Source organism: Coturnix japonica, chromosome 4 (assembly GCF_001577835.2).
Source record: "Coturnix japonica isolate 7356 chromosome 4, Coturnix japonica 2.1, whole genome shotgun sequence".
NCBI lineage: Eukaryota > Metazoa > Chordata > Aves > Galliformes > Phasianidae > Coturnix > Coturnix japonica.
In genome coordinates, this window is record NC_029519.1 from 8,167,905 (window position 1) to 8,191,747 (window position 23,843).

At 39.8% G+C, this 23,843-nt stretch overlaps 1 protein-coding gene and 1 long non-coding RNA gene across 5 annotated transcripts in view; both read right to left on the minus strand.

Annotated features, from left to right (window-relative positions):
- DACH2 (dachshund family transcription factor 2) overlaps positions 1-23,843 on the minus strand; it is a 243,522-nt gene that overhangs the window by 139,630 nt on the left and 80,049 nt on the right. The window lies entirely within an intron of this gene.
- The window catches only part of LOC116653324, a 67,982-nt gene that overhangs the window by 1,263 nt on the left and 42,876 nt on the right, over positions 1-23,843 (minus strand). Inside the window, exon 3 of one of the 2 annotated variants that reach the window (XR_004306899.1) lies at positions 15,052-15,182. The exons of the other annotated variant lie outside the window; for it this stretch is intronic. This is a non-coding gene — a long non-coding RNA (uncharacterized LOC116653324). Of the gene's footprint in view, positions 1-15,051; positions 15,183-23,843 lie in introns of those variants that run through there. 2 annotated transcript variants of the gene reach the window in all.

The following is a 23,843-nucleotide window of genomic DNA, read 5'->3' on the forward strand; positions in this document are numbered from 1 at the left end:
CTTCAGAAATGTATTTAAATTAGGTGGGACTGCACCTTGCACAACCAAAATAGCATAAGAACCACTGGTACCAAGACAGCTGAAGATCCAGAAGCACCCTTTGCGCTGTGACTGCATACGCACGCACTTCAAAATTACTCTGAGCTTGCCCTGTTTATGGCTACCATCACATAAACAGAGAACAAAAACATTAGTAAGCAACCAACATGCCCAGATAAAGCAAGATGCTGAATACTGCTGCCTGGAGTTTAGGAACACTGCATACCTCACATGTGCATGCAAGGAATACTCAAACTACCAGCTACCCGTGCAGCTTTAACAAAGGCGACAATGGACCAACTCTCTGCAAAGTCAGCTCACGGCAGCACACAAAAACTTACTGAGTGCCTGTTTCCTGTGAATAAACGCATCATAAATAGGAACTGTTTGTCACTATATGCAACTTACGATTGGACATAACCCTGCGTCAGTGCACTGGGAAGGCTGAACAGAGATGGCCAGATGGAGGGGGACAACTCCGTATCCCTGAAGACAAGTAATACCCTAAAGAAGTCTTCACAGGCAGTCTTTGGTCTCAGATTTTACAGCCAGACTATATGCAAAGAGTAACAAATCTGACTTTGTAAACTTGGCTACCTTTATCCATCTCTTAAAACAGCATGACTCTAATGTCTTCCACATAGCTGCTGATATTACTTTGTTTTCTTCTCATCTTTCGGAGCAAATATAGCCATTATCTTCTGAAATTTATTAATTTAAAAAACCTTCACAACTCTTAGATTTTGAGGGAAGAAATGTTAATCTAATGTGAAAGAAACTGGTAGCAGGGAAACACACAATTTAAATTATGTGAACATTAGCAGTCCAGATGATGATCGCCATGGAATTAAGTTAAGCAGTTGAGTTTATTATCAAATTTGACAATTTATTGTGTGATATTTGGTAATTCTCCTGAATTAATTATTTGCAAGCAGATACTTCATAGCACTGTGGCCTTGGTGTCAGAACAATGCAGCTGGTTCCTTTTCAAACGGCAGAAACTTCTTATGTGCTTTTTCTACCACTTAAAAAAAATACCTTTGTGTTTTCTGGAATAAAGCTAAGTTGGAAATTCTGTCAGACATTTAGGCCAAGGTGATTACACCAATTTAAGAAAGTCAACAATTACAAAGAACTCGTGTTTAATTAGTAAAAGGGAAGCACCTGTATTTTTAAAGGAAGAGACTCCAGGATTAGACTGTACAAATTTAAGTCGTAACAAAAGACAAAAATGAGCACATTATTTGTCCACGGGGGAAATCAGCCACTGGATGCGATCAGTTCATGGAACAAAAAGCAACAAACCGTTCTCTCTTCACATGGTATCTCTATGCCTTAGTACAGATGCATATCAGTAAATATGTTTACAACTCCTTTGTCTGTCCAGCAGCCAAAAAAAAAACAAAAGAGCACCTCTAATGGTTGGACTTTTAGCACACTCAATTTATGCTTCAAATTTTACACTACATAAAACATTCAAGACTGAAAATGTGAGTTTTTATCTTCTTCAAATCCCATTCTTTAAACTACCATCTGGCTGAGGCATTAAAACAGGCCAAATTACTCTTACAGTTTTCTTAAGACCTTCCTTTTGCTGTTAATTGCACATTTATAATTATATTCTTGCAAAAAAGATTCTGAAAGATTATTCTTGGTAACAGACCTAAGGTGAAAACTTGCTGCTTTAATGCGTAAATTATAATGTGTGCAGTTGTGAAGAGTGGTTTTGTGAAATGCTCAGGTAAGCGCAAGAATCTACAAGAGCTGTCAAGGAGTTTGCACTCTTAAGGGGCTAACGCTCATTTAAAAGCAACTCATAATAAGCTGTGCCTGAAGGCTAAATGAGCAGTTTAACTATAACACAACCACTAACTTTGTAGAAGACAGATAAAGGAAACAATTGTTCATCAAACAAAGTTAGAGAAATGTAAAAAGCAGCCTCACTTTGATGCCTGGTTAAAATCATTAATTTTCCTGTAAGTTAATGTAAATCAAGGATTAAACAGAAACTGTTACCATCTGACCCTTATAAACTAAACTTCTGTGTGGCTCATCTATTTGAAGTCAAATCTATCCATACATCTAAACAGGAAACTGAAAGAAAACATTTATTCTTTCCATTTCCCATATCCTGCAAGCTTCTTCAAAAACTATTTCCTTTTTAAATTTAGACTGCGTACTTGTTGATCGTTTTTTCCTCTGCAGCGTTTTGTAAACATAACATCAGTTTCTCCATAGAGTGCAAAAAGGGGGGCGCTCATCAGGCACTTCATGTCACCCATCTGTACAAGTTCTGAAAGTCCTTTCCACTGCAGAACGGTCCAGGATGACAGGAGGGATCCGAGCTGATATTGGCCTTTATGAGAGCATGCAGTTATCAGCAGTACCATCAGTTGGAATTCAGGATCACTCTGTAGGTGGCAAACTCAAGGGATTCACAGTGATCATTTCAACCTGCAGATCAGGGTCATTTCCACCCTGACGGACTTTATTTCTCTGTCTGCATTGAAACTGAGCTCTAGAAAATACTTTGACCTCGACAAGTGAAATGACTGTGTATCACATTACTATCATTACTACTATGTATTTGCTGCAAGTAAACACACAGCAGCCTTGCTTATGGCTGAAATTTGAGGTCTGTTGACAGTTTTAAAGGTGGTAAGTACAGAACATACTGCTGGCCTGTGTCATGCTGGCTGGTTTATACGAAACACTTCTTTGCTCGTGTTGGTGAGAAAAATTCTCATCCTAATGAACTGACTTCTAAGATACAACTTCATTATCAAGTGTTTCAGTGTCAGAAGATTCCCATTTTATACCCAGCTCAAAATTAGTGAAATTAAATGTTTTGGGTTTTTTTTAATAGAAGCATTTTAGTCAAACGAATGTAATTAGCTCACAGCTCAGTGAGTGCTTCCTCTGAATCTGAAAAATCATTCTTACCAAAAAATATAGTTTTCAACAAGTTCAGATAAAGCAGCATGAAAATCTGTTCAGTGTTAGCATCCAGCCATGTAGGCACTAGGAAACTACCTGGAGAAGGAGCTTCTGCTTCTGATGAATGTAAAGAGAACCATCTCAGGCTGATGACATCACACAGTTGCATTGCCATCAAGCAGAATAAAATGCTTCTATAAAGAAATACTTGTGGAATTAACTGATACACAGGGGAAAAAAAAAAAAAAAAAGAAGATGCAATCTGTGTAGACAACACTTAAAAAAAACCACAACATCCAATAAGAGCATCTTGCTTCAATAAACAGTATTGCTGTGAGCTCCAGTGGAGTCAAGTGGAGTGAATGATGTCACAGAGAGGAGCTACACTGAAGATTCGGCAATAAACTGACTGGGCTCTAACGTGACCCGATACCATCACAAACTACCACTATGGAAAGTAGAGAACAAAACCTCCTAGAAGAAATGGCACCGACAGGAAAATGGAACTAATGCAGATGCTTTCAGAGAGACGGGAACGAACAAAAATCTTAAAAAAAAAGCCACAAACACTGAAGGTGATTTCTTAAGAAAAAGCACAATAATGAAAACACAGCTCTCTAAAAGAGAGGCAGCATCTGTAATGTTAATATGCTGAGGGACATCCAGGTATTGTAAGAGATTGCGAATTAGGCAGATGTGACACAAGAAGGAACGTATCCAACTCTGCACTGGGCTGCATGCCTGGAAGCATCATGTCAGAGACAGAAGAAATTGCCCCAACTCATCTACTGTTGTATGGTTATGTCTGGAACTGTATCCATATTTCCAAGCAGCTCATTGCAAAAAAAGATACTGTGAAGCTAGGGGGAATTCAGAACACAGCAGTCAAAACAGCAATGCTGGACACTTTCTGGTTCCTCCTCCAGCACTGCTCTCCACTGCTTCATAGCTCTGATTGCAAAGCCTTCCCTTAAGCAAATATTAACAACAGAATGAATTCCTTAGCTAATTAAAAAGGTTATTTTCCAGTGATCCTTAGGAGCACAGTTATTCTAACGCATTACTCCATCGTGGCAACCTGATTCTTTATCAAATGTATCAAAAGCCATTTATTTTCAAATCACATAAAATGTGTCTGGGATGAAATACTGCTGAGGTTGCACTATTGTATTCTCAAGGGAAAATGCACAAGAGCATTTCTTCAGTAATTCACTGCAAGCCCTTTTTTTTCCCCATAAAATCTCAAAGTTTGGTGCTTGTTAAGCATGTTTCCATTGTGTTCATTTACTCATTGATTTTTATGGCCATTGGATGGACGCACTTACCAGGAAAAACAAACAAGAAAAATTATGAAGCCTTAAGAATTTTTCCTAGTTTCATTTCTTAGCACACGCTTTCGTAAATAAAGTAGAATGAACTTCCTTTTTAATTCTGCATTATTGATCAACAGCTTGCTCAACTTTAACTCTGTAACAGTGATAATGGTCCTTTCACATAGTGTGAAGAGGGATTTTACATTAGTCAAGTTTAAAACATCTTCAATTAGCCAACAGATTGATTGGGGTAACATGCTTCCAAAAACACAGCCCTTCCACTGCAGACACAACACTGCCATCTCTTCACCCCCTACACGCACAGCTCTCAGCATTTTGCCACAAAAACTATCATTTCCTTGAACAAGACTGACCCTATAAAATGCCAGGAGACTCAACACTTCTCTTTACAGGTCTGTGCACCATCTAAAAACTCCAAAATGATCCTCATGTGAGATTCTTAATGGAGTTAAACTTAAGACCATCATAAATTATTCAAATAGGCCTAATTCCAGTATGCGCATATACATGAGCCAGCAGTGTGTCCAGGTGGCCAAGAAGGTCAATGGCACCCTGGTTTATATCAGAAATAGTGTAGCCAACAGGAGCAGGAGCTGATCCTCCTCTGTACTCAGCACTAAGTGAGTGCTGTGTTCAGTTTTGGGCCCTTCAATACAAGCAAAATGTCTCTGACTGCTGCATGCATCAGAGTTCTAGTGTCTCAATACTGACAGAGCAGCACATACAGGGAATTCACTTACTTCTTGGCATGCAAAATATAATTATGCAACTACAAATTCGTTCTTTCATCTGTTATCATGATTTACACAACAGCCCATACTCTCAGATAGTAAGCTCCAATACTGATAACAAAACATCATTCCAACTGCCGCACACAAAACACAGGAACTTAATGAACACAGTTAACACCAAAGGCTGCAGCGAAGCAGTTGTGCCAAAAACCATGAAACACAGCATGCTTCCATGTCGAGCAGCATTTAGAAAGGTGACCCGTTTTAACACTGTATTACACGGGGAGCAAAAATTCAAAGTATGTAGCTAAAACTAAAGCTACTTCCAACAGAAAGTACCTGGATAGTACATGACCAACGCACAACAGAGAACTTCCCAGCTCCACCAGATGCGCTGCCTTCCTCCCATACTCTGCTACTCACACAGCGCTACCAGGCCTTACCACCACTATGTGCTTTAACACTTTGAGCAGTGCTTCAGGACCATTCTAGCAATTCATGCTGACATTTGCTATTTACATCTTTCCTTTTTATAATGAAAGCTCTTGAAAACGAGCAACGTCATTTTTTGCTCTATCATTTTAGACAGTTGATCAAGGTGGAAGGCGCAGTTCCTGTGCTTAGTTTAACTACTTCTTCTATAAAATAATACTAAGTCAATGGCACTTTGCAGCACTGAATATGACTTCTATGCACATTTAAATCCCAGGCAAAAATTTCTTGCTCTCTTCTTCCAACCTTACCCATCACCCTGGTTTTGCTTCTTCAACACTGATAATCTCGATCCTGCAGAACTCTGACACATGATCTTGGATATCTGCAGATCTGCTGACTTCTGCTGCACTGCTCGTCTTGTGCACCTTCAGCAACTGCTGAAGTCACTCACTGGATCCAGGGCAGGACGGTGTCATTCAGCATCTTCTACTCGTGCTCTAGCTTTGCTAAGTGCCCCACATTTATAGCTATCCCCTCCGAGCTGGTTTAAGGGGTTTAGCTCTATTTGCCCTGAAAAAGCAGTTCATCCATCAGGCTTGTGGTAACAACTAACTGTTAAAATGCAAATACTTAGTTCTAGCACTTTAAGGTACTTTTGGAACTTAAAATATCTATCAGAGCATTTATATCAACATTCACTCGGCCACTTGCTCGTTTTAAGCATAAAAGAACAAGTGGACAAGTTGCAGTAATTACTTTAACTCAGGAGAATAGCACAGCACTCTGATAATCATTGTTACATTATCCAACAGACTGCCTAAAATATACACATCAACACACACAGCTTTTGTTCAACAACAACTCATTAGAATAACACTAAATAACATATTTAAAATTAGAATTTTGTCCCTTTCTAAACTCTCATAGACAGAACAGCCAAAAAAAACTGAATAAGTCAGGGTGCCTTTGAAGATATTTAATTAAAATCTAATCCCACATTCTTAAAAGCTCACATAAATTAAGCTGTCATTCAGGAGATTTATGCATTCCCATTTGCATATTGCATACAATTCATCAATTACTCATGTCTGAAAGCAGAGCCTTGGCGGGTGTGAGGCTGCTGGGCACACTGAACAGTCCTGAGTATGTGCAGGCTCCTCTGGTACCGGTGCCAGCACCTGGATCCCTCTCAGAAATGAGCCAGCTGACAACGAACACGTCAGTCAGTCCTGAAGCACACAGATCAGAGCACAGATACCCTTCGTGCTGCAGGAGGAAGATTCACAGAGCAGTCACATAGCACCCTTACTGTCTGCAGCTATTAGGAAGGTGGCTGTAGCAGCGCCGTATTCTAGCAGCATTGCCAGCTGAGGAGCACAGCAGCTGTGCCCAGTGCCCTGCCACACACCCAGCCCACTCCAACCATGCTCCTTCATCCCACAGCTCTCTGCTTGCTGCGGTCCTGCAGTGATGTGCTTTAACCAAGGACTGCTCTGAGAAACCACGAGAACATGGCCTCTGTGCAGAACAACATCTCAGAAACCACAAGATGAAAACATCAAACCCACTACCAACAGATATCCTGCCACTAAACCCGATTTCTCTTTCTCTATTTCTTTCTTTGAGGCTTTCCATTATCACTGAGCATCTGACTTTGGCAACTCTTTCATACAAGGCTTTTCAAACACTTGTCTAAAGAGATGTACTTTAAATTAATTTTTTTTTATGGTGTATCATAATGATGGGTGAATTCTGAGCAAAATCTCCATCGTGCACTTATTTTGCTCAGCCCCAGCCGTGTATTACTGCGCTATTTGCATCTCACAGCCTTTGGAAGGAGCTTCCCCATCAGCCACGTGCTGGCTGTGTAGCCAACACACAAGCAGTGGCTTCCATTGGGGCTACAGCAATTTTGATTGCCTCTCCTTGGGCTCTTTCATTTTACTTCTTTGTTGCTGTTCTTAGCTTGCTGATCACAAATACACCAAGGGAGAAAACAGACAAGACAAGGCAGTGTTCTGTAAGGTTTTCAACGCAGCTCTGGCAACTAAGCACTGACCTGCAATACTTCTGATAGCCCAGCCTGAGACCTTTCAGAGCAAATGCTCATAATTGCACCAGGCAAAATGCATGAGCCTACTCCACTTCATTAACTGTAGCCTCAACCAGGTCTTAAATTCAAATCTCAAAAGGTGAAAGGCTAATGCAATAACCACTTGTTACTCTGTCTTGTTACCAAGACACCGCTCATTTCTTACAGTCACGTTGTATGTTATTAAGGCTAGCCTGTTATTTACATCCTTCCAACAAATGTTTTATAAAATAGCTTTAAACAGTTTGTTTCCATCTAGCTATCAGTCGCTACACAGCAATTGTAACCAGAAAATGCAGTTCCAAAAAATACAAATGGAAAACTATAATTTGTAGAGCGTTTAATAACTTGCGATAGCTCATGTAAAATGAGTTAATGGAAGGAAGGATAAATACCACAGGTGATGCCAGAATCAGCTTCTTCACAACTCCTTTCCTGACCCATAATAAGTCTGATATCGCTGATATCAAGAGGTAGAGTGTACTCAGACCATCACGGAGCAGGACACTGTCTGTTTGTTAGCACTCCTTTAGTAACAGAACATGTCAGCATTCTCCTCAAGCCCTGAATTCACTTGTGCAATGCAAAGAACATCTCATATGCTGTACATCTCCATCTATCTGTTATAATTCTAAGAAAGCAGCCCTGACAAAATTGATTGTGAAATGTTCACACTTCTTTTTGATTTAACTCTCTGTCTTCTGTAAACATGAATTTTTAGAGAAGCTGTTGGTGGGAAGGGAGAGTATTTGTTTCAGTGTCATCCCTCCAAGCCATCGCTCTGTCAGCAAAAAACAAAGCAAAACAACAAACCATTTCTGCATCTACAGTTTTAGATACAATGTGCAGTCGGACTTGATGATCTTTAAGGTCTTTTCCACCCTGAGCAATTCTATGATTCCATATTTCTACATACAAAAAAAGAGGTCTGGAAAAAAATTATACAAGTTGTTAACCATATTATACCAAAATGATTCTTAAGTAATGAATTTAGATATGCACACAACCGTAAAATATCCCACCTGTGTCACATCCAGGAGGCTTGGAGCTCCTTCTCCAGGTGACTCCTCCCCATCTACTTCTCAGATGCATCCAACACCACACAGCATGTATATTCCCCAACCCAGTCGTTTCAGTACATATGTCACCACTCTCGTGATTGACTGACACTTTTTCTTTAGCAGTGTTTTATAAACAGACTATATAATAATGGTGCTCTGCTCTGGGCGGGGCATCTCCCTGTACTTGTTATGTGATGATTTGTCACAACACATGAGCAGCTCAGTCGCTCACACTGTATGCAATGACATCCTCCCCTGCCCCTCAAGACAGCTCCATTTTACATGTGATATTCATATACAGCTCCGGGGCTTATGTAATAACTACATAAAACCTGAAGAATTTGGAATGGAAAAATATTTATCCGACAAATTGGTATTATTTACTCTTTATTGGTATTATGTACAACTAGTAAAATCTAATTCTATATACTACGGAAGATAAAACATATCCTCAACCGCATTTGTAAGAAGATCAATATAGAGAGGCTATAAACACACTAGAGGCAAAAACAGTATTAAAAGCTACATAACTATGTGCATTAATTGAATTAATACTACTGACAGTGCTGAAAGCCTCCCTATCTTCTTGTCGTACAGTTTACTATGAAAAGTCTCATGTACATCTGTCCTGCAGTAGTTATTAACTATTTTAATTAAAGTTTGACATAGTTTATAAGGTTGGCATTACCGTGATTAACTTAGTGATAACCCTTTGTATTGAATTCTTTTAAGAAGCTGTACTATAAGCAAGCGCCTCTGGTATTTCTCATTCACCAAATATGCGTCACAAGCCTTTGGGAACTGATTTCTCTTCACATGAAGTTGGAGAGTGTAAGAAGAGGGGGGAGAAAGCCATTCAAGTACTCATTAGATTGGAAGGTGACACCAACAAACTTCTGGCTTCAAGTTAGAAAAGAAAAACTGTTCTAAACTATTAGCTTTCCATTCTTTAACAAATTGTTGGTTTTTTTTCACTACAGGAACATTAAACCAAAGCTTTTAAAATTTAATCAACATTAAGAAGGGATATGTAGGTGTGGTTTACAGTTCTAACAGACAGATGGTTCAAGTCATACCTTTACGTAAGAACATGGCCCCTCTGGTTCCTACAGTAACACATCTTGCAGCTTCTGTAATGAAAATCTTTGCTGTTTTTCACATGCAGTATCTCTCTCTCAAGAAAAAAAGGAAAAAAAAATGTAACTAATGATCAATAATGGCGCAGGTTGGAAGAGACTTCAAACACCACTGAGCTCCAAACCTCTGCCATGGGCAGTGTTGTGATCAACCAGACCAGGCTGACCAGAGCTCCATGCAGCCCAGCCTTGAGCACCTCCAGGGATGGGGCAGCTGTTCCAGTGCTTTACAATCCTCTGAGTAAAGAACTTCCTCCTATCATCTAAACTAAATCTCCTCTCTTTTAGTTAAAAGCTGTTCCTCCTTGTCCCACCAATATCAGTGTAAAATATCAGGCTCCCTCCTGCCTATAGGCTCCTTACAAGTTCTGGAAGGCCACAATCAGATCTCCCTGGAGCCTTACCTTCTCCAAGATGAACATTTCCAGCTCCCTCAGCCTGTATTCATAAGAGTGGTGCTCCAGCCCTCAGATCACCTTCAAGGCCCTCCTCTGGGCCCACTCCAACAGCTCTGCATCCTTCCTGTGCTGGGGGCCACAGGTCTGGATGCAGCACTGCAGGTGGGGCCTCATGAGGGCAGAGCAGAGAGGGACAATACCCTCCCTTGCGTTACTGCCATCCATCTTTTTGTGCAGTCCAGGATAGAGCTGGTCTTGCAGACCACACTGCTGGCTTACGTTAACTTTTCATCTTCCAGGACCCCAAGTCCTTCTTGACAGGGCTGCTCTAAGTTCTTCTCCCCCTGTACACTTATCTGGGACTGCTCCAACCCAAGTGTAACACCTTGCACTCAGCCTTGCTGAACATCATTATGTTCACGTGGGCATCCTTCAAATTAAGACTCCAAACTAAGACGTTCAAACTTGTCACCAAATGATGCATTTTTTGCATCAATTCTCTGTAGAAAGTAATGTGTCATTTTATCCCTATAGATCTGACAAGAAAAGTATGTATGTATGTATTTACATTTTCTGTACATTCAAACAAATTACATTTTACATTTTAATTTTCTAACTAAAGTCAAAGCCAGCTATAGATTTCCACTGAGAATTTGAATTGGTTGGCTGCCAGTTCAAGCCATCAGTATTATTTTCAGCTGAAAAAAAATCCACTATGCGGTAATCTTTAGAACAATGTCTACTTTTTAAGCGTTAAATGTATGTAGAATACGTAAGATGCACAGCAATCAGGAAGCACATTATAACTTCATTCTCACAACTATCCACTCGTTTTACTTATTGCTTTGGCTAAGAAAACTGAAGAAATTAATCTTTATCATCTTCAAAGCATTACTGACTATCTGCTTTATATAATTAAGCAAAAGTAAGTGCAACAGGAAGCTGATGTTCAGGTGGGATTTTAGAGATCAGATTCCACTTTTCCCTTAAAGAAAGGTTAAGCTTCCAGGATTGCTTATACATACATACTAAAAATGAATTTGCACCATTTTTCTGTATTGTAAGTAGCAGAAACAGTCATATGTCAGTAAGTAACATTACTTCTGCTGTGAGAAGTGTATTATTCTGTCTTCTTCCCAAATTATTCAAGACTGAAAAGAGCACACTAGACACTGATAGTGAGCATGCTTGTAAAGACTATGTCTGAATGAGAATGTGCCTTTTCCAAGGAATCTGATGCTAATACAGATGCTAAGTACTTGGAACAGTTCTTTTCTCACCACGGAAGTGAGCAGAACTATCCCCAAATATATGTGTATGTATATATGAAGACATCTGGAAGCAGATTAGCAAAGTTCCAGATAAAAAAAACATATTTTTAAGTGTCTTTTTCAGTGTGTGTTCACTTTGGCTGTTTTCTATATACTTGATTTGAAAGTGAATTTCTAAGACAAACTCTTTAAGATGAGCACATGAAAATGTTACAGGCATGTGCAATACTCGTACTCAAGAAATGCACGGCCAAGGAGTACATAGAGAAAGCAATGCTTTTTAGCCTCAGTCTTCACTGGTGACTGCTCTTCAGACAGCCCTCAAATGGATGGGTCAGAAGGTGGGGACCTGGTGAACAGCACTCTTCCTGCTGTAAGCAAACATCAGGTTTGCAACCAATTGAGGAACATGAACATCCCTATGCCTACGGGTACCAGCCTTCCTACTCAAATGATTCTATAATTCCTTCCATCTGTGGCCTACAGGCCTCAGTTTCTTTGCTTTTCTATTAACTGCTCCAAGTTCTCTATATTGGGAAAGTACTGACTGCCTAATTAAAGTAACGATATTTGCATATCCATTACCCCAACTGTAAGAAATACCAAACACTCCCTGTGCAAGGGAGCTGTATGGATACAGATGGAACACGGCAAGGCCTCAGCCTGACACTTGGGGACAGCAGGGAAGGTGTAAGAGGTAGAGAATCTGAATAAGCACAGCAAAGGCAGAGCACCAAGCCACCTACAAGTGCCTCCTCAAACTGCCTAAAATATACAATTTGTATATAACAAATAAGTATTTGTTATAAAATCCTCTCTACTCTGACTCCCACTTTCCTTAGGCCTCCTATATTACAATGATCACTTAATAATAGCACAAACTCACATGCCTCGCTTCTTTACCTCCCGCTTCAGGGTTTACTTATTGCATTTTTGATGATGACCACATGCTAGATTGCCAGTTATTAAAATGAAAAACTAAATTTAACCTAATGCAAGTTAGTTCTAAATGAAGGCAGTTTACAGGCAACTAAGGCAAATTTCTTGCAGTTCACTCATCTCGCATCTGATACAAACGTATTTACTTAAGCAACCTTCACTCCACTTACTGTTTACACAGACACACGCATTCTCCTGCACGCTGAATGAAATTATGGCCCTCAACTTTTGATACTTCTTCTAGGAGCAATTAAGCATCTCTTACAATCACTGAAGTGCATCTGAAGCGATACTTTTCTAAATAGTGCACTGCGGTCATTCGGCCATCGTAACCCGAGTGCTCCCTGCTACCTGAACATCGCTACCTGACACTCAAGCTTCCTTCTTGTAATAACAAAGCCTTACTATTACCTCAGAAGTGTGAAAGATTCTCCACTTACCACACAATGGCATGTAACCAGACTGCTGCAGCATACTATAAATAGCTAACACTGGTTCTCCACAATATGTGATAAGTGTGTCTCTGTATTTTTTGTGGAAACACTGAATGTCTCATAGGGAGCAACAACAACAACAAAAGGCTACGAATGCCTCAATCAGATCATAATCAATATTGGCTGATTCGAAAACAGCTTCACTGCCAGGCTTAGATTGTCCTGTCGCATCTGAAAATGCACTAGCAGAGAAGATTTGATTTTTGTTCTCTACTTCAGATTCATATCATATCTCCCATTTTAGACATTAATTTTTTTCAATCATCTTCCTTTGATGTCTCCTTAGTTTAATTTAAAAGCAATATAAACATGTCTGATTTACAAGATCTTTATTACCGCAGTAGCTTATCACCTCATTATAGCAGTTTGCAAAGGTTTTTGTCCAAGTTGATACCAGAACAGATTATACTTTCACCTTTGCATTTTTTTCTTCTTTCTCAGTACATTTGTGAGCTGCTGTACCTTACCTTTTGTTACTGTGGGAGGGTCTTAGCAAAGAGGCAAGTTTTACAACACTATAAAAACCATCAGGCTTGGGCTCACACTTTCCTTGGCTACTGACCAAGAACGTTTTTATCTCCAGCTCTCATGAACTTCCTTTGGAGCACACTGAGCAGCACTGCTCATGAGGACTAAAGCTGTTTTGGTTGGTTATGAATGAAGTGGAAGACTCGGTCTGGGCCCTAAGATCTTAGAAGGTTTGCTAGTACTCTGGGCTGAGAAACAGACTGAGAACTGCATGCATATTAAACACATGTGCATGCCCATTATATATCTGTGATACTTTCTCCTACAAATTCTGGTGGCTGATCAAACCTGCTATAAGGAACAAATAAGAATGGGCATCTGCTGCAAATCTGATGGCAGAATCTCCAGAACTGTTTTATAAACAGCTTAATATAAGAGAAGTGACTGCACTGTTTCCAGAGGAACTCAGTACGTGGTGTTACGGTGCTCACCTTGATGTGCTGAATATACCGCACAGCCAGTGATGACTGATTTCTAACAGGGCCTGTAAATGGCTCAGTAGTATCTTGACACCTACAATTCCAAACCAGGTTAAGAACTGAAGCTCATACACTAGAATGTATACCAGTAACCAAAAATATTCTGCAACATCTCCCAAAAAATCTAATGAGGACTGACAAGGACGCAATCGCTCAGAAAGACCTTGGAGTGGTGGCATTACTTTGCCTTCTTACATTCTCTTCCTCAAGCTCTGTTAGCAGCAGGTCTCACTGACAAGATAGTATTTGGACAGTGCTCAAATCAAGCCTGAAGTTCTTAAGAACTGCACGTGCATCAAGCACTTCTAAGAACGTAACATTTCCTCTCTACAGAAGACACTGACAACATTAGCTTGTATAAATCCAATTTGCCTTTAATCTTCAATTTGTCTCTATCAAGATGCTCCATTTCTCAAGCAATTACTTAAACTACTGTAGATCTTCTTATCCAGCTGTATATCAGAAAAATTGAATCTGTCTATGTAATAATTTTTCTCTGCTCTACTCAGTTGCCTCTGCTCTTATTTTCTTCTTTTGCTCTGGAAAGCTACATGAGCATTTTCTTCCTGAGTTCAGGTCTTTAGTTTGATGTAAGCAAGGCCTCTATTTCTCCTCTTAGGAGTAGCATTAAATTCCTTGTTGGAAACTGGCTAAGGACACAGAATGTTGTGTTGAAACACCCCCCAAAACCAGGAAGAGCTATGAAGTGCAAGGCATAATGATGCCAGAGAGCTGCAGTTTCATACAGGATGAAAAAAGGCTGCTACCATGCAAGGCCCCGCTGCATCTGAAAGGATCCCAGGAATGTCACAAGTCACCCTTGAGCCATTGGATTCTAGCAAAATATCTGGTAGAAATAAAGAATATAAAAGAAGATGACCCCAAAAAATTAATCATCAGGAGGGTTACTGTAGAATCCATCTCTAAGTATTTTAAAGCAATCTGTATAAAACCAAAAATCAATTATGTGGCATTGACATGAATTCAACAGGTTAATATCTTCAAGAAACTTCAGGTGACAATACACACATACCATCCCATTTAGTACCATACAATTCACATTATTCTGAGTGGCTGCACGTCAGCAGAACCTCTACTTGTTTCCAGCTATTCTGATGAACGGACCTGTTTGAAACAGACTCTGGAAAATTTTCTACTGCACTTTATAACACATTAATAATATTCTTCTGAAAAATGAAACTGCTATTTTTTAATAGGCAAAGGAGAAGCTTCCACTGTGAAATAAACCAGCAGTAAAAGCACAGAATGTCAAGACAAACTCTGATCCTCCTCCCTTCATGGCACGATCTGCAAGGAAAATCATGTAGTACTTCTATGAATTTATGATTTTATCCCAGAAAGTAAAAAAATAAGGTAAACATTTTCTTTTGTTTTTCACTTTCCCAGCAACACCATCCTTACTTGCTTCTAGATGGTCACATTTTGCTGACATTTACAAACATTTCATGTTGATCTTACACGGGTCACATCAATCATCTATACAGTTTCAATGACACTTTGTTAAATAAACTGTCATGAAAGATTTATAGAGAATTTGATAAAAGTAAAGAAGATGTAGTTTAGCTTTTAAAGATGCATTACCCCTTTTCTGAGGTGTAATATCAGGTCTAAAATACCATTAAGCTTTTCTGGCAGGAGATGAAGTGAGAAAATAAAATGTACTCTTTCATCAGCACTCACTTATTTGCATCTCCGCAAAATACTGTGAGAACAGATCAGCTGCAGTTTCCTGGAGAAAAGGGAACCTCAGTCCCATTTTGTGCATTCTGTTTGTCTCTGCTGATGCCTGGCAAAAGCCACTGGTGTTCTTAACTCATTATTTGAGCAAAAATGACCTCCAGATTAAAAAAAAATCTGATCATTTTAATACTGCGCACAGCCTTCTGTAGTCTACGGACAACAAAGCTACTGATCCTATTTTTTCCTTACATTTTTGAAAGAAACTTGATTTTGAAGACTTGCACAGGGTTTTGGGGTGTTTTTGTTTGTTTGTTTGGTGGTGCTAGCTTATTTCTTTGTTGTTTTTATTTGGAGGTGGGAGGGGGGGAGAAGTAACTCTTTTGTGATTAGTTTCCCAAGCATAAAAAGTCACACAGAACAGTGCAACTGGCTATGTAGTGGTTCCAAGAAACAGTTCTGCAATGTTTCTGTTGTCTTTCTCTCAGTGATGACCACAATACTCACACTGCACCATAACAAGGGTTTGAAGACCCATCTTGGCCCCTTGGAAGCTCCCTATTTCAGTACCCTGTATGGTTTGACAGCAACGTGCAGAGTTGCTTAAGCTGACTGGAAACAGCCTTTGCTCCACTTCCTTAGAAACTAAGAAAACATATTCTCAACTGAGCTCCAAAGTAAAGGATGTGGCAATGAGCCAGCACAGCAAAGAACCTCATCAGAATAAACGATGAACTTTGTATCAGCTACCAATCACATCTCCAGCCACTGCTTAAGTGGCAAAAACCCAAGGGAAGATGCTTTGTGGCTGTAGAAAAAGTTGGTACTGCCCCAGAAAATATTACCTATTGCTGAAGGACTTCAGCACTACATTCTAACACCATTTCACTCTTTCTTGGTACTGTACACTATTAACTAAGTTTTTGATGACTTTACTTCTTAATATTATTACACCTATCACCAAAACCAAGCTTTGTTCACAGGTTGTAGAGCTGCAGTTCGACTGTAGGTGCAGTCAAGGCAAAACCACCTGTTTAATGTGGCTTACAGTATGATTGTGAAGACAAAGGTAAACTTTCACACTTCACTGTCTGATACTCAGTATCTGAGAGTGGCCAACAGTGGTTTCACTGCTGGGCGGGGCCTTCATCACACCCAACTCCTAACAACAACTGAAGTTTGGGCAGATCAAATGATTCTGATCATCAGTTTCCCACCACTAACTGCTCTAACAGAATTCGTGATTTATCACGTTTTTCAGTTATCTCCAAAGCCAGCTTTGTCTGCTACTTTACAGCAGTCCAGCTTGCTACGAAACCCAAGTCAGGAAGCAGACAGAGAAAGCTTTTCTCCATTTTACTGTTTAGTCTTGTATAACTTGTACAGCTCCTCCTGCTCAGAGAGCTACGTGGCAAACTGGCTGCAGCGACTGGTGTAAGCAGGCACCTCGGATGGGTCCCCAACTCCCAGAGTAACGCTCTTTGTAAAGGGAGCACTATGAGGCTGACTTCCCCATTTACTGATCTGATCTTACTCACAGTAACTTTATTCAGCGTGAATTTGAATTTTAGTTTGTTTTTAATCTAACTGCAGCAATAACCACAACAGTAAGTGGCATCTCAACAACATTAATCTGCAGCTATTGTAACTGCTGTATTATCAATGCTGCTCCTAGACAGTGTGAACTCAAAAAAACTAAAAGGCTACAAGTTTAAAGGCAGCAATTTACTCAGTTATTCAACACATCTGTCAAATATATTACTGAGTGGTAAATGAATAAATATTGGATTTCAATTGCTATGACTAGAAATAAATGGCTAGCTGTTCTCCAAGCAGCAGCACCGTGAGCCACAGGTATTGAGTGCAGGCTTATTTAAAGAAAAAAGAGTGATTAAAGTAGGTCTCGTATTGTGAAAACATGCAGCTTGACACAGGACAGGTTGGACTGCTAGGAAAGAACTGCCTCCCTTACCAAGTTGTGTGCTTCTCAGAAAATAAAACAAACCAGAACAGTGCTGGGACACTTTTCCCAGCAGAAACCCCAAGGAGCTCCTGAGTGAATTACTGCAGACCAAAGCCACGTTCCATTTGGAAACGACAAATCTTAAAAGTTATTTACGTACATTCAACACTGAATACATTTTTAATGTTCAGCTTCTATATTGAGAACAGCAACCAACCATTCTGCATAAATTCTATACAGCTTAAGACTACTGAAAATCAGTTGGAAAAGTGCTGGCTACCGAAGAACTGATGGATAAGGATATGAAAAAATGACATGAGAACCCAATGCTTGAGTCTGTCCTGCTGCCCCCTGTGACTTTATCGGGAAGCACTGTTGTAAATCAGCAGTGTTAGATCAGAAAAGCAGCTGCCTTCTCCTCGTTATGGTAACGAAGATGATTAACAGCAATGGTACTCATCTGAATGAAGTCTTAGCTGCAAGTTGAAGGCAGCAGTGGAAGATGATGCTCCACTTCCTGAAACAGACTATCCATCCCAACAGGCAAGAACTCTCCTTTTATAACTGTAAATTAATTGAAGAGCAATTAGCTGTTTCACCACATGCCCCAACTTTACCAATCTGCCTGCGAATGCTTCTTTACAACTAAGTTTAAAATAGCAATTGCCTCACCCATGACCTCCAACTTCAGTATGACTAAATATGTTGTTACCTTCCTGCATTCAAGCTGATACACACAGTGCATACACAGAAGGTGACTGAAATCATCATCACTTCGTCGGACAAAGAGCAGCCAGCAGGAAATGGTAACAACTGTGTGCGGTGTTCAGCCCAAACGCGTTGTTTCAGTTGAGATCCAGACATTAAATACTCTGCTGGTGCAGACAGACAGATCTGTGTTACTTCTGCTACGCCCTTATGGTCAAGATGATCTGAGTGGTCTCTTACTTTGACATTTTTCATTTTCCCAGTCTTTATCAGCGTGTGTTACAGGCTGTTGAGGGAACTACATAAAAGGATTAACTAATGGCAATAACCCTCTTTTGTCAGAGAGGATTACTGTCATTCAGCACAGGGGAAACTGAAAACCAGGAGTTCCTTTTGTGGTATTTATTTAATATTCTACTCTGTAATCTGCTTGCAACACTGTTAGTGCAAAATGTCATGGGAAGATGTAAACACTCACCAGATTCCTTTTCTGTACCTACAAACAAACCAAATGAAAAACAAAATACAGTTTGTTTCCTGTCGCTCAAACCGTTCCAAGATCCTGATGCTCCACGTTACTTAACGTTCCGTCTGACTTTGGGGACATTGTACACTGCTCTGATGAGGCACGTTCTGGTGTCAGCCAACACTTTATCCCTGGCACGCTTGTCAATCAAAATAAAACTAACAGACGGCTTTCTTTGTTTCAAATGAGTTTTCCCTGGTCATTAAAATTCACTTTTTATTACAAAAACCACCATTTGGAGAGAGAAAATTGAAATGTTTGTGGCTCCTACTGAACCACCTTCTACCAGAGCTGAGCACTGCCAAGCAAGCTATAGGTCTCACTACAACCTGCGGCCTGGAGAACATCCTTTAGTGCAGGAGGCTGTAACAACACTTTAACTACAGGACGGCATGGAGTTCTTCAACGTTCTCAGCAGAACGTGCAAGAATACTGTAATTCTCAGAGGACTGCGCAGCAGGAGGTGGGATGCCACCCTTTAGTCAAAATTATACGCATGTGTTTTATGCAATCTGCTTTTTAGAAAACGTTGGTTTCTAAGTTCTATTCTATTCTAAATATCAAGGAATTTATCTTTCCTCAGATTGGACATGGAAACCTTTGGCAAAAGCATGTAACTCTACAGAAAACTACATCTAGAATATGTGCTCCTGGCAGGTGAAAAGAAAGAAATTAAAAAAAAGATAAAAAAGAAGAAAGAAAGAAAAAGAGAAATAAAGAAAAGTAAGAAAAAAAAGAGGAAAACAAAAAGCATGCACATTTCCAGCACGCACCAGCTCAGTTTCTGGGAGATACATCAAGAATCCAAATATATCCTGACAAAATGTCATGATTTCCACCAAGCCTGTGTGAAGCAGAATGCAGCAGGTGACTCGTAACAACGCACAAACCATGTAAAGGAAGCCATTATTTTATCTGAAGTTCCCACATGAGTAAGAGTAGAAACTGCTGCAAATACCAGATTTCCTTTTCCTTTTTAATCAAAGTGTATTAAAAAAAAAAAAAACAAACTAACAAACAAGGTTTCAAAATCATTATCTTTCTTCACTACAGGGAAATTGCCATAATTAGAGGCTATGTGCACAATTATGAGCACGTGGGATTTTAGTTATTATAAACACACTTTCCTTCCACTGACAGCGTTTCAAATCCCATCCTACGGATTGATTTGCAGCCCTTAAAATCAGACCCTTTCTTTTGTTAACAAGCACCATCCTTTTTCAATTGCCCTTGGAATAAGACGGGAAAATAAAAATGAGTATCTCCTCTTTAAACACAGGATGTAATTAGTGTAAGAAAGTGAAACCGTCCAAGATCTCACCCTGAGCAGGGCAATGCTTTAATGCTTTATTTTAAGCTAAAAAAAATTTGACTAACATCAGGAGGAAAATAAGACAGGAAGTTCATGTCCAAATCTTAACCCTGGATTCTGCACACGTGCTATAATCCTTGGGTCAAATCTTAATCCTGCAGTAACTGATGGCAATTGCACATGGGAAGGCAAAAGCCCAAAGTACCCACAGACTATAGTTCAAGTAGCCAGCCTTCAAAAAATAAAGAAGTTCACTGAGATCTCACTTTTATCACATCTGAACAAAGAGTAATATTTGGTACTAACCCAGCATGCTATCCTACTACTACAGCCATTCTCTCCTTTACACTGCAAATAGATTTACATTCATTTTTCACCTCGTAACCCAGACCCCTGAGCAAAAGCATGTTTTATAAGGCAACGTCTCTCCTTTTCAGTTGCTTTTGCTTCCTGAAAAAGCCATATCCTGTAACATTTACAGTAATATTTTACAGTAATATTCTAGCTCTATGCATCCCATGATCTTTTCTAACAACCACGTATCATGATCATACCTCACAATTATTATTATTTTTTTTATTTATGTTCCTGAGTTCCCTGGATTAGAACACACCCAAGGTAATCTGGAACCAATCTACCAGCCTGTTTCTTTTACTAGCTTTAACCACCACAAGATTAATTTCCTACTTCTGACTTTGTAAGCCATAGAATTGTTTGAGCTGGCAGGGACACTTAGAAGTCACTTAGTGCAACTTCTCTACATTGAACCTACAGATCCATCAGGCACTCAGAGCCTGGTCCAGCCTGACATTGAGTGTCTCCCAGGATGGGGTATCCATCACCCCCCTGGGCAACCTGTGCCAGTGCCTCACTGTCCATACTATAAAAATCTTCTTCCTTATTATAGCCCCTTCTTATAGCTTCCTTCTTATAGCCCCAATTTAGATACAGACAGGCCATCAGGTCTCCCCAGAGCCTTCCATCCAGGCTACACAGCCCCAGCTCTCTCAGCCTGTCCTCATAGGGCCATGTTCCATCCCATGGATAATTTTTGTGGCCCCCCTCTGCACACACTCCAGTAGGTCCACATCTCTCCTGAACAGAGGACTCCACATCTATACACAGTACTCCAGATGCGGTCTCACCAGAGTAGAGGGGCAGGATCCCCTCCCTCAACCTGCTGGCCACACATTTAGCCACCTCTGGGGTTACCAGTTATATTTGTTAAGAAGTTGTCCGAGGGGAAAAAAGAAAAAAACAAAAACAGCAGAATGAATGAGCAGCTCCATGGTTAGGAGAGTTCCACTAATTGTGTGTGGGATAAGCCTTGTTTCTTGCACAACTAGCTGGTAATGCAGTAGACTTTCTCTAACTGAAAGCATACTGTATGCGGAGGTCTGATAACCTTACATACATTGCTCTAAAGATCTCTAAGTGCTATGATACAATCAACATTTCAAAACACTATTACCTTTTCTCCCCTTGCACCTCAAAGACTGAACCCCTTCTTATTTTCTTTTCATTTTCATTTAGTACTACTGCACATTATTACCAAGCTCTTTCCAGTTTCAGCAGCCCACTTCCAAAGAAACAAACCTAAAAGTTTTACACAGCTCTTTTTCACAGCCTAAAATGACATAATATAATATTGATCCAGGAACACTGCTGCTGTCATGCAGCTGACACTGTGATAAAGTAATAAAAGTCATCAAGGGTACACCAAAAATTGTGTGGCAGCATGTCTGCAATGCAGCTGTGAAAGAAGTGATGCAGCAAGAGATACAGATGGAGTCAGAGTCTTTGTTGGAAAATACAGGGGGAAAAAAAGTACTGATATTAACATTGTCATGTATTGTATTCTGTTGGTTTTTTTTTTCCATTTTTCTTTTCTACTTTGCTCAGTTACCAACATAATTCTACCTGCTTAAAATGGAATTATGAGTTTGCCTTCTTCATATTTCATTACAGCCAGTGAACCAGGCTACATTTCTTCTCTACTGATTTACATTTTTAGGCCATGCTAAGCTTGTATTTGGTTTAAAACCACTGCAGACAACACAAGCATCCCAAAGCTAGCTAACTCTATGGTCCAAGTTGCTATGAGACTTGAATCCTGTGCCGCATTACGGCCCTTCGGCACTGCCCAAAGGAGTGAATGTATGAGCACTTAAAGGCTCATTTCATAGCTCCTCTGCTGAAAGACTGACACAGCCATGCAGCCTTGAAAATACAACGCATCATTAAGCATAACATGGATGGGCAAGGACTTAAGCAGAAGTTTGGCAAGATGTGATGCAACAGATGTTGGATTAAGTTTCAGATCCAAGTATTAAAAAATGATTTCAGAGAACATGAACAAAACACTCATTTGGTAGTATAATTCATACCAGCACTGTGTGAAACTGAGAGAAGTAAACCAAGTCAGTGGAGCTTCTGTACATTCTGTGATGCTGTTGCAGCACCAGCTCCATCCCCTCTCACCCTGATGGCAGCAACAGGACAGCAGTGGTGGGACAGAGAGAGCAGGAAACCCTGGGAAGTCCTTACTGCAGCTCTGCTGCGAACCGCCAGAAGACAGAGTAGACAGTTCCAAGCAGGAACAGCTGTTATTTTCCAATTAAAAATCACAAGACCAAAATATTAATTTATTAAGCAAACGTTCAGATCAAGCAGCCACAACCGCATTCCCTGTCTGTATATATTTTTTAGAGTGCTCAATGAGATGCTGCTGGCACAAATAACAGTTTATTGCTGATATGCAAACAACTCCATTCCATACTGTGAAACACTGTCCCAGTATCTAATGAACTCAAAGATTTTCCTTTGGAGGGGAATGCAATCTTCACGCTTTCCCAAATGTTTTACGTAGTGAACTATTAGCTGTGCTAGACTTTGAGAAAGATTATCTTTTGCTATCATAGAAGCAAGTTAATGAAGTGACAATAACAAACTGATGTATCTGTCAAAGTTTATAGATAAGGATGTCAAGCTATAGGTTATCAGCCTACAGTACTGACACTGTTCATATATCATAGCCCCCCAACACACACTCTGTCAGCATTGTTTATTTTCAGTCAGGAGTTAAATAATGACCATGTACTAAAAATGCCTTTGGGGAACTGCTTTGTCTTACATACTGTTCACCTGTTTACTTCAGACTAAGTTTTGAGTTGCTTTTGTTTAATTTTCTGTTTGAACAGCTGGTATTTATCAACTTCAAATGGACTTCAAGTCAATACACAGCAAAATTTCTACTGTAATTTCTACACTTGTGAGACAAAAGCTTGTAAAATGCTAATGAGAACACCTTCAACAGCAGCTTCAGAGAGACACAAAAGATACCTTCTGAAACTACATCAGTACCAGAGCAAGACAAGAACATGCAGAATAGGTCTGCTTTGTTTTTATTTTAAAGGGTCCGGTAATGGAAATTATGACAATTTCGTACCTTGCTCAGTAAATAACAGCATTTATTACTTGCCTTCTTACCCTTTGAATTTTCTTTACAGTTCTCAGACCTAATTATCCATAAAAAGGTAGATGCTATGAAGTGGTTGTTTGTTGTTGGTTTTTTTTTTTCCTCCTGTCTATCGTTTTGTAATAAAGGCTGAGAAAGAAGAAAGTTCCTTACTTAGAGGTAAGGGCTGCAAGGAAGACAAAGCCACAAAAAAATAAAAATAATTAAGGAAATATCCATTTTTTTCCTCCTCACACACATAAAATTACTATTTAAATACTCCTATGGAAACCATTTCATAAGAA